Source organism: Pleurodeles waltl, chromosome 1_2 (genome assembly GCF_031143425.1).
Source record: "Pleurodeles waltl isolate 20211129_DDA chromosome 1_2, aPleWal1.hap1.20221129, whole genome shotgun sequence".
NCBI lineage: Eukaryota > Metazoa > Chordata > Amphibia > Caudata > Salamandridae > Pleurodeles > Pleurodeles waltl.
Genome location: NC_090437.1, coordinates 794,856,577 through 794,868,701, shown reverse-complemented (window position 1 = coordinate 794,868,701; position 12,125 = coordinate 794,856,577).

Sequence of the window (12,125 nt, the reverse complement as noted above, 5' to 3'; positions counted from 1 at the left end):
TCCGGCCTCACCCATGTGTGCATTTGTCGTCCATAGACCCGTAGGACTAGTCACAATAACAGAGTAGTGTACCCCCATTGCGCGGCCTAGTTCAGGGGGCTTCTGTGTCTGTCCTCTCCGACAACGGTGTTGCCAATGCATGCACTCAACCTGTCTTCGTTTCTCCACACCCCCCTCCATTTTCTTTGTCTTCCTGTTCATGTGTGCATTAGCATCATCTGGCGGAGGAGAAGTGGCATTGGAGCACGAGGGAGCTGCATCTCACATGGCCCCGGAGGGCCATGCGACAGACTCCGAGTACACCAGTGAGACGGAGGGCGAGTGGAGCTCCACAACGGGGACCCGTGGAGACGTCAGCGACACCGACACGTCCTCGGAAGGGAGCTCCCTAGCGGTGGCGGTAACATCCGTGCCCACCGCCACAACAGGTACAGCCACCACCCAGCGCACCAGCCCCGCCCTCCCAGCAGCCCCTCAGCCTTCGCTCCGTGCCCGCTCGCCCAGGAAGGCGGGCATCTCCTTCGCCCCAGGCACCTCAGGCCCTGCCCCAGTTACCCCTGCTGCCCTCAGTGAGGAGGTCATTGACCTCCTCAGGACACTCATTGTTGGGCAGTCTACCCTCTTGAATGCCATCCAGGGTGTAGAAAGGGAGGTGCATCGGAGCAATGCATACCTGGAGGGCATTCATTCGGGTCAGGCTGCCCATCAGCGATCGTTCAACGCTCTGGCCTCAGCACTGACGGCAGCCATTGTCCCTGTCTCCAGCCTCCCTCTTCTGACTCCCTCCACCCAGTCCCAGTCTCCTGTTCCTCTGCCTATCCCATCCACACCATCAGACCAGCCTGCACACACCTCTACACCCAAGGGCAGCTCATCCAGACATAAGCACCACAGATCCCACAAGCATTCACCCAAGCAACATCCAGATGCAGACATGCCAACAGTCACTACCACCTCTGTGTCCCCCACCTCCTCATCTCCCTCCTCCCTCCCTGTGACGTCTCCACTCACACCTGCATGCACACCACCATCAGCCAGTACTTCCATCACCAGCACACCCTCCATTACAGTCCGCACACGTGCAGTCACCACCCCCACTGCCATTTACACGTCCCCTGTGTCCTCTCCCAGCGTGTCTGTCACCCCCTCTTCCAAAGCACACAAACGCAGGCAGCCACCCACCCAACAGCCATCCACCTCACGACAGCCTCCGTCACAAGCACCTGCACCCAAAGACAGCACACTTGACTCTCCTACAACCACATCCTCTTCCTCCACTCCCAAACCCACTACACCTACCCGTCCCTGTCCTCCCCAAGTCCTTTTCCTTTCCAACCTTGAACTCGTTCCAATTACCGACCCACCCCCTCCATCTGGTAAGACCAAAAAAAGCACCTCAGCCACCACCAGCCCTGCATCTACTCCTGACCATAGTGCAGGGCTATTGGAGTCCACCAGATCCTAGGGCAGGAACATCAGCCAGCAGCAAGGGGACAGCCAGCCCCCCCCCTGGGAAGAGGACAAAGAAGAAAAAGGCCCGGCGCGACAAGCCTGAGACGGCTGCCACCAAGGACAGTAGCCTTGCCCCGTCACCTGCCACATCATCCAAGGGAGGCAAGGGCCACAGAGCTCCAGCGAAGGAGGGCAAGGGCAGCAGGGCGGAGAAGTCAGGCAGCAGGCGAGCTGCCCAGGAGGGCCCCACCAGCCCCATCCCGGGTGTGACGGACGACACCCACGGGCCCAGGACTCCATCACAGGAGGGCGCCGCGACCGCAAGTTCAGATGGTGAATGAGCGGGAAGTCTTGCCCAGGTCTGGCTCCCTAGACACACAGGACAAGCACCGCTGAACGGGCCCCGCCGGGAGGAGCACCGCTGAACAGGGCCCCGCCGGGAGGAGCACCGCTGAACAGGGCCCCGCCGGGGCAAGAACCGCTGAACGGGCCCCGCCGGGACAAGAACCGCTGAACAGGCCCTGCCGGGACAAGAACCGCTGAACGTGCCCCGCCGGGGCAAGATCCGCTGAACGGGCCCCGCCGGGAGGAGCACCACTGAACAGGGCCCCGCCGGGGCAAGAACTGCTGAACGGGCCCCGCTGGGAGGAGCACCGCTGAACAGGGGCCCGCCGGGGCAAGAACCGCTGAACGGGCCCCGCCGGGAGGAGCACCGCTGAACGGGCCCAGCCGGGACAAGAACCGCTGAACGGGCCCGCCGGGGCAAGATCCGCCGAACGGGCCCCGCCGGAAGGAGCACCGCTGAACAGGGCCCCGCCGGGGCAAGAACCGCTGAACGGGCCCCGCCGGGAGGAGCACTGCTGAACAGGGGCCCGCCGGGGCAAGAACCGCTGAACGGGCCCCGCCGGGAGGAGCACTGCTGAACAGGGGCCCCGCCAGTGCAAGAACCGCTGAACGGGCGCCGCCGGGACAAGAACCGCTGAACAGGGCCCCGCCATCTCAAGCACCGCTCCGCTGGGCCCTTCATCTGAAGCACCGCTCCACTGGGCCCTTCATCTCAAGCACCGCTCCACTGGGCCCTTCCTGTCAAGCACCGCTCCACTGGGCCCTTCCTGTCAAGCACCGCTCCGCTGGGCCCCGCCGTCTCAAGCACCGCTCCGCTGGGCCCTTCCTGTCAAGCACCGCTCCGCTGGGCCCTTCCTGTCAAGCACCGCTCCGCTGGGCCCCGCCGTCTCAAGCACCGCTCCGCTGGGCCCTTCCTGTCAAGCACCGCTCCGCTGGGCCCTTCCTGTCAAGCACCGCTCCGCTGGGCCCCGTCGTCTCAAGCACCGCTCCGCTGGGCCCTTCCTGTCAAGCACCGCTCCGCTGGGCCCTTCCTGTCAAGCACCGCTCCGCTGGGCCCTTCATCTGAAGCACCGCTCTATGGGCCCTTCATCTCAAGCACCGCTCCACTGGGCCCTTCATCTCAAGCACCGCTCCGCTGGGCCCCGCCGTCTCAAGCACCGCTCCGCTGGGCCCTTCCTGTCAAGCACCGCTCCGCTGGGCCCTTCCTGTCAAGCACCGCTCCGCTGGGCCCTTCATCTGAAGCACCGCTCCGCTGGGCCCTTCATCTCAAGCACCGCTCCACTGGGCCCTTCATCTCAAGCACCGCTCCGCTGGGCCCCGCCGTCTCAAGCACCGCTCCGCTGGGCCCTTCCTGTCAAGCTCCGCTGGGCCCTTCCTGTCAAGCACCGCTCCGCTGGGCCCCGCCGTCTCAAGCACCGCTCCGCTGGGCCCTTCATCTCAAGCACTGCTGGCCCATTGACAGTGCCGGTTCTGTGTCGAGCAGGGCTTCAGGAAGCACTCGGGGCACCATGCCTCCTCCAATAACAGTGGAGTCGGTAATCCATCTGATGGACTGTGGCTTTGCGCCCCCCAGGATGGGACAGTGGGCATGGAGGCCCCTCGTGGATCTGGCGTCGTGGACTCATGTGGCTGTGGTGCCCCCCCTTCCCTTCCCCCTGAGGTGCCTGTAGTTTTATCATCTGATGCCCCTGCAGTGTTCTCTCCAATGGTATCTGGTCTCCTGTGTGGGCTTTGCCCATGTGTTTGTGCACATTGGCCCACGGACTATGGAACTTTGACGGAATGTGCCGGACTTTTTGCTTATGGATATCTTGTTGACTATGTTCATTCCTTATTTTTGTATCTTTTATATGGCATATTTGCCATTCCTTCAATGGAGCTATTTATACATATATTTTATCGAACATTTCAATTGTGTCTTTGCATTATTCCGGGGGGTTTGTGTGGTGTCACTCTGACTTGTTGCTCGGCATTGGGGAGTAGGTATTTGTGGTGGGGGGGTGAGTGAATGGCGCATGTGTGTGCCCGTAAGCTTTTCTCCTCCCCCCTCCCCTGTGTCGTAGGTGCAGTACTCACCGTTGTCGTCTGCGCCGGCGTTCGTACTCCTGGTAGATGAGCAGGTAGACAATAGCTGGTAGGATGTGTAATTCGGGCTCCATGCTGTCCTCCTTCCTTGTGGAGTGTGTATAGGTGAGCGTTTTCCCGTTCGTAGTCTGTTTCCGCCGTGTTTTTATCGGCGGGGCTCCCGCCCCGGAAAAGGTGGCGGATTGGTGAGTTGTGATAGGGTGGGCGGTACATTGTCTGCCGCCTGCCTGTTGGCGGTGACCGCCGCGCTGTTTGTCGGTCCCGCTGTGGCGGTCGGAGTGTTAATGTGGCGGCCTGTGTTGGCGGTTCCCGCCAGAGTTAGAATACCATTTTTTTGACCGCCGGCCTGTTTGCGGGTTGGCTGCCGCTTTATCACCGACCGCCAGGGTCAGAATGAACGCCTTAGTGTTTGACATTTCTTAATCAAACCAAGACATCCAGACACATGAAAAGATATACCGAAGAATATGAAGTACATTGTATCTTAGCTGCAAATCGCATTCGAGGAAAAACATATTTTTTGATTGATTGGTAGGGTTACCTTCCTCTGAATGCTCTTGGGAACTAGGGGCCAGATGTAGGTAGCGTTTTGCATGGCGCAAACTGCGGAAATCGCAGTTTGCGCCATGCAAAACGCGCATTGCGATGCTCATTCCCATTTTGCGAGTCGGTACCGACTCGCAAAATGGGAATGCAACTCGCAAATAGGAAGGGGTGTCCCAAATGGTTTCGTTATTTTTTTGTATTGCAACTCGTTTTCCTTTAAGGAAAACTGTCTGTAATACAAAAAAAAAACTGCTTTATTTAAGAAGCAGTCACAGACATGGAGGTCTGCTGTCTCCAGCAGGCCACCATCCCTGTGAGTGCAGGGAATCGCAATGGGGTCGCAAAATGCGACCCACCTCATTAATATTAATGAGGTGGGTCTTTGCGACCCCATTGCGCTTCGCAGACGGTGTCTGAGACACCGTTCTGCATCCGATTTTGCGATTCGGAAATTGCTACATCTGGCCCTAGCTTCCTCTGTCCAAGCTCCTCATCTGATCCAACGTTTTTATGCTCTGAACAGCACTAAACCTCAGCCTATGGGAGGGGCAACTGTCATGGTCTCAGCTGTGAGCAGGGCTAGTCATGTCTTAGACATGCCTTATTCCCCCCTTATGAGTGACATCAGAGATGTTATTTCTTTCATCACAGTACCAGTTTGAATCATGTTATGCTTTTGAAACCCTGTGTAACTTGGCAATTCAGCTATCAACTTATTGGCAATGTTTAAAGCAGATCTAGACCAATGCTTCCTGTCAATATAACTTCTGAACACTTGGGCCTCATCCAGGGTTTCCAGGAAGCACATGCCAACTGTCTTAAACCACCTGAGCTTCTGCCAGGTAATCCAGGAAGCACATTTCAACTGTCAACAACTGCTGGTTCTTTAATTGATCGTCCTAATGGAAAAAAGATAGTTGAGAAACAAGTGCAGTTACAATAATGACTAACGAGTTCCTCTGTTTTTCCCATGTCTTTCCTTGCACCTGGTTTTGGCCAGTTATAGAAGCCGGCAATTCATACTAAATCCTGCTTAGCCTCATTTAACTTGGAAGCAACGCTTACCTGTCTCCTCTCTTTGGCAGCCTTCCTTTTGCAGTGGCAGTCCTCTTTTTGCAGCGGCATCCATACCTTCATGGTGACAGACTTCTCCTTGCAGAGGCGTGCTTCCTGAGTTCCGACCAAGTATTTCCGATCTTCTCCGCAGTTACCACAGTACCTGTAAAAGGCGGGCAGCTTGCAATTCATCTCTCGCATCGTGCTTTCTTTCGCTGGCAAAAAAACACGAGTCACACCAAATAAGGTTTTTCTGTTTAATTTGGGATCTTGATCAGCGCTGATTAATGAAACTTATCTAAAGCCAACAATAATATTCGTATCAATCTTGTGACTAAAAAGACTTTAGAGAAAAGTCATATTTCTTGTAATAGCTGTGCCTTCCTGGATCTTGTGCTCATAGTTGCTTTTCAATCCGAGATCAAAATGGATCAGAATCTGATGTTGGTGTCTAAAGAATTTTGGGACAATTGAGAACTATATTCTGATTTCCATTGCACATTTGCATATGAACCTTGAATTCTTGAAACTCGCGAAGTACTGAAGAACTTGAAGTAGTTTTGTTGTGATTAACCCAGTTATTTTCTCTCTGTGGAAATCCTTGTACATGATAATTCCTGTTCATGATAATTCCTGGATAATTTTGGAATCACACTAGGGAATGTTTCTAGTGTGAATCATTGGTAAGCTGATTTGAAGTAAATAATTGCCTAAGATCTGTTTAGTTGTTCCTGTTTTAAAGTGTGGTTTCATTACAGGGAAATTTGAGTCCAGACACTTGTTTCTGAATAATCATGATTGCCAGTATCCTGAATCCAGAACCAGAATCCAGATGGATGTCCTTGAGTCCAGCAGTGCCCGGAGTAGAGAATTCCGAACACACAAAAGTCCTGGTATTTCACTCTTTCTCTTTCATCTCAACCCCCTTCCCAATGGAAATCCTAGGATTGCAGTGTGTCCTTCATTGCTGCCCTGTCAGTTCTTATTGGGATTCGGGGATTATCGTTGTCCCATCGGAAACACCTGGAGTTCACGTGAGTGGCTTGCAACAGATATATTATATGTTTCTTTAACGGTGACAATATTCTCCCATTGCAATGCCTCTTGTAAGCCCCACAGTCACTTCTAAACCAGTTGGCATCCATTACATCTTCGATGCATGACTTTGTGTCAAAAGCTTTCCTCATTGATGGCCTCCTTGATGACGATGCAGGACCTCACCTCAAAGAATTGCTGCTCCCCAGAACCAACGTTACACGATGCATCTCTAATCCAGATATTGCATCGCCTCAGCTGCATGATGCCTTCTCCACATGGGACCTTGCAATGCTCTGCAAGCAGGATTGAAAGTACTCTTATTCAGGTTGCCTAACCGAGTTCCTGTAGCTGGCCACCACTACATCGCAGTTAGCCTGAACTTGGGACTTTGTCCCAGTCTGGTACTTCCAGATACCCGCAGTTGGTGCTTTGTGCTTTTTGGTGCTATTGCACTGAAGTCTTCAAACCTGCATATCTCTGGATCTACTGATTGTATTTTTGTCTTTCCCATCTTGTATTTTTTATTAAAATTGACTTTATTTAACTAATCTGGTGTTTCTTTTTGTGGTCTGTTTTCACTATGAAAATGTTTGAAGTGTTGCACAAATACTTTACACATTGCCTTTGAGTTAAGCCTGAGTGCTCTGTGCCAAGCTACCTGAGGGCTGAGCACAGGCTAATTTAGGGTTTGCTTGTGACTTCATCCTGACAAAGATTGTGGGTTCCTGCTTGGGTAGGGTTTCACCCCCCTCAACCAGTAACCCAATTTCTTGCACCTGGGCTTAACCCCCTGGTAGCTTGGCAGAAAAGCAGTCAGGCTGAACTTAGAGGCAATGTGTAAACTATTTATGCAACACTTCAATCAATAAGGAGAAAACACAACACAAGAACGACCCACAACAATTTAGAACAATAGTGTAAACTTTGATAAAATATTTGAGACCAAAATAACAAAAATCCAACCAGTAAAACCAGAGATGTGCAATTTCAAAGGTTTCAGGTAAGAATAGCACCTACAAACACAAAGTACCACTTGTGGTTATCAGGTCGTGCAAGACCGGTTGAAAGCCACAAATTCAGGCTGACTGCCACGGAGCATGTTCTCGTTACAGGGATAAGGTTAGTCCTGATTAAAGAGTTACCTTCTAAAATCCCGCACAAAAATGTCTGTTCACAGTGGACGGAGCCGTGAGGAGCTGGCCGAGCATCGCTGATGGTTGTTTCTGTATCGCAGGAATCCTGTTGGGCGTCGCGGATGGTCATTGCTGGAGATTTCTGTTGTTACAAAAACACAACTGGGAGTACGGGGTTCTTGTAACGGGGGCGAATCAATAGTATATCAATTATAACACTAGGCCCCTCGTAATCCTCAACTAGAGGCGAGACATGGGTGGACTGTAGTGTATGGTCTGGGAGGGGAATTTCCTTTACGGACTAGGTGGTCTCACACACTCTATGGTGTCATGCTTCATCATATGACCACCTAGCCCCACCCAGGTAGGACAATGCCACCTGGGCGGATTCAACCTCACTGTTAAAGGAACAGGCGGGAGTCCGTAAATAAATTCTGGTTCTGGAAAAGGGATCCAGCTAGACTAAGAAATAAAAACACCTAAACAGATACCCATGTGAGTTTTTTAATAGGAGGTTCTGTTTGGCGTGATTAAAAAGAAGACTGGGACACCAATGTGAGAGCAATGACTCACTGGGTCGCCTATCTAAAAGGAAGAAGCCGACATGTTTCTGCCCTCAAAAAATGAGCTAAGGAAGGTCTTAGGGCATTCATCAGGGCGAAGGATCCCTGCTATTCATGCTCAGTGAGCGCTGAATCATTAAATAACAATAGTGTAGGAAATAATAAGTGGGTGATACCCGAGTGGGCGGAGGGGCCTACCTTGCCAAGGAAATACCTGGGGAGGACCTAAAGGAAAATAAAACAAATCAGACCGGTACTGTGGGTGACAAGGTGACACAGCAATACACAGCAATCCACAACACACGTGCAAGGATTCATGCAAGACGCAGCAGTTCTGGGTACATAAGGCTTAAATCACATGAATAATGGTATGGCACGTCATTGCGTGGAGGACAATAAGAAAGGGAAGACATTCTTACCCTATCACAAGAGGCTACTGGCCTCCGGTGTCCAGGAGAGGGGGCGTCCCTTTATAGTCAGACTCTAAGGTTCAGGGAGAAGAAGACAAGGGAAGAAGCCACATGAGAGGGAAAACGGGGGTGAGAAGGGATGGAGGCCCCTAAGGATAGGAGGGCAAGACCCTGGAAAATTAGACCCCAATTGGGGTCCAAAAACCAAGAGTAAAGGTTGAGGCATAGACAAGAAGTAAAGGTTGAGGCACAGAAAAAAAGGACTTGGTTCAATTAACTCGCAAACCAGAGACCTTCGCATGTGCATTAAACAATGGTATTATATTGCTGGAGAAGTCCGCTAGGTCTCTAATATACACTAGAAAGTCATCTGTATATAAAGAGGCTGCATGATTTCGATCCCCCTGCGGTATTCCTCAAGCATGCCTAGCCTTGTGGAGCACAACTGCCAGCAGTTCCACTGCAAGAGCAAAAAGCAGGAGGGGCAAAGGGCATCCCTGCTGTGTGCCCCTCTTAATATGAATTGGGGGCGATATAAGGCGCACGGTTTAGGTTCAGGCTGTAGGAGCGTATATAATAATTTCACCAGCTGTACAAAATGAGAACCGAAAACCACATTTTGGCAGAACTTGAAAGAGAAAAGGCCTTGCCAGTAAGTCAAACGATTTCTCTAAGTCTATCACAAGACAACCCACTCACGGCCAGTGACAGGGGGCATATCGCAGTCTACCTTAAAAACGATGTATGTTAAGGGATGTTGTGTGGCAAGACACAAATCCATTCTGATCTGCATTCACTAATGCAGGCACTAGTGGGGCCACTCGCTTTGCAACAACTTTGGCCAGTATCTTATAATCCATGTTTAGAAGTGCTAACGGTCTGTAGGAGTGTAGACTAGTGGGATCTCTAATGTGGCTTTAGAAGCAAGACCAGCGTGATTTCATGTAGTGGAGGAAGTAATCACTCCAGACCTAGGGCTTCCTCATACAAAGTAAGCAGTTTATGTGCAAGATGGGTTGAGTATGTCTTATAGAATTCGGTCGGTAGCCTGTCAAGTCCAGATGTTTTACCATTAGCAAGGGAATGGATGGCTTCTTGTATCTCGGATAGTAATAGAGGTCCGTTGAGTTCTGAACACTGCTCGGCCGTGATTTGGGGTAGAGGCAATTCTGCAAGGAATCAGTAAATATCATTTAGGGAAGGATGTGAGATGGCGCTGTAAAAGGACTCATAATGCGTGTACAATGTTTTATGAATTGTATCCTGCGTATACAGCAAATCACCCAACTGTGTACGAATAGACATTACCAAGCTGGGGGAAATCTCTTGTCGTATTAAACAGGCAAGTAGAGTCCCCGCTCTGTCTGCATTTGCATGTTAGCTGAGTGTGCTGCATAATTTAGGCATCTCAATCACTCGAGGAGTTCTGAATGAGTTTTACGCATGGACTGCAATTGAGGCAGAGTACTGGGATCCTGTACCACCTCCGACTCATGTTGCAATAGTTGCCGCTTCCACAGCGGACACCTCCTTGTCCAGCTGCTTGCACATGCTAAACTTAGCCTGAGACAGTGACCACGCAGGGCAGCCTTAAATGCGTGCCATTCCACTGAACGAGACGAAGCTGTGTCAGCGTTAAGTTCAAAGTAATTAACGATCTGTTGACTGGTTGACTCATGGAGTCCTCCAGCATTGCAGGCTGCAGCCTCCATGTGAGACCAGGAGGTTGGGCGGTCACACCCTAGTCAAGTTTAAAGAATTGAGGGTTGTGGTCGGAATGAGTACATCCCAGGTAATCTGTCTGCACAACCCCTGGAATCAAGCTGGTCGTGCAGAGTAGTCTATCGAGACAGACATGTAAATCATGAGCGGCCGAATAAAATTAATACAGCCTGGTGGTAGCGTTATAATGGCACAGGATGTCTGTCAGCTGCCAATGGTGTAGCCAGGTTGCTAAAGAGTGGGCACTGGAGGTGGCAGTGGTGCGCTCCAAAGGAGGCAAGGACTTGTCTAGGTGTGTATCTAATACACAGTTAAAATCCACTCCAATCAACCAAGGAACATCACTCCATTGTGCCAGTAACCTATTGAGTGCGTTCAAAAAGGGAGCCTGGTCTATGGTAGGGGCATATATATGACCAATGAGAATGTGACAACCACTTAGCCATCCTCGGATAAACACGTACCGGCCATCAGCGTCTACAACCTGTTCCATCAGGTCAAACGGGACCCCTGGTCGGACCCATATCAACACCCCGTTCATATGATGAGTAATTTGTGAAGTATACCTGGCCTCGCCATTTTCTTCTAAGTGCGTCTGCCTCTGAACTCGTTAGGTGAGACTCCTGCAATATGGTGATATGAGAATTGTGCCGCTTCAGATAGGTATATATGGCGTATCTGCACGCTGGAGTGTGCATGCACCAAATATTCCATGTCATTACGTTAATGTGCGCCATCTTGTGCAGAGTTAGTGAAGGAAGGTGGTGCACATAATTGCCACACAACTGCCAGTGCCAATGGTGCGCGCGGGGGAGCAGAGTGATTTGTAGTAAGTAACATCATGGGTTGCTTACCGGGGAATAGGTTATTGGGAGGGTAACAGCAAGCAGCATATTGTAACAGACCTGCAACTCCCTCCCTATCCACCTCAGAAGATCTCCCATGCTTTCACAATTCAGAAAGGACCTCAAAACTTGGCTCTTCACCTCAGCCCCTCTGACCTTCACTTACTGCTCCCCCCCCCTGTGCCGTGCGACCCTATCGGGTGAATAGCCACGCTTTACAAATACTTTATTGATTGATTGATTTGATTGAACAGTAACATAGTGAATACCAAAAGAGTAGCACACTAGAACAAGTGGCCCCCCAAATCAAGTAGTGTTAACTAAAACAGAAAGACAGTTGGCCTTACAGCAGGGGTGACCGGATGAGGTCTACAGTATATAGCGATAGAGGGACAACATTGTGCACCACCTTACTGAGGATACAGTATTCGCGAACACATGAGGAGCATTATACACTACCAGTGGCTGTAGTCTCATGGGAGTAATTGTCGAAATAAAAATAATTGTACTCAATTATTAGTGTCTGATGTCTGCGGGGTTATGTCAGGGAGGATATGTGAGCTTTGCACAGACGGCCATGTAGCAATGGAACTCTCTTCATCTGAGGAAGGGGATCCCAGGACGTCTGGACTGGAGCAATACCTTGCGGTCGAGAGTGCGACTGCCTGTTGTAGGACGTTGCGCTGCTCCTGGATTCTCTGTTCCAAATCTGGGACTGCAGAAAGGTCTCTGTCCATTTGTCGCTTCATCCTACGTTGCACCCTATGAGTCCGCCGAGAGCTGTCCTCCCTTGCTGGCTCCAGCCACCCTGAGCGGGCAGTTCGAGCATTAGTGTTTTCAATCTAGTGCCATGCTTCCTCAGAAGTGGTAAAGAAATGAGTGGTGTTTTTGGCTATTATACAAAGTAAATTCCATTTCACGGAGTCGCCA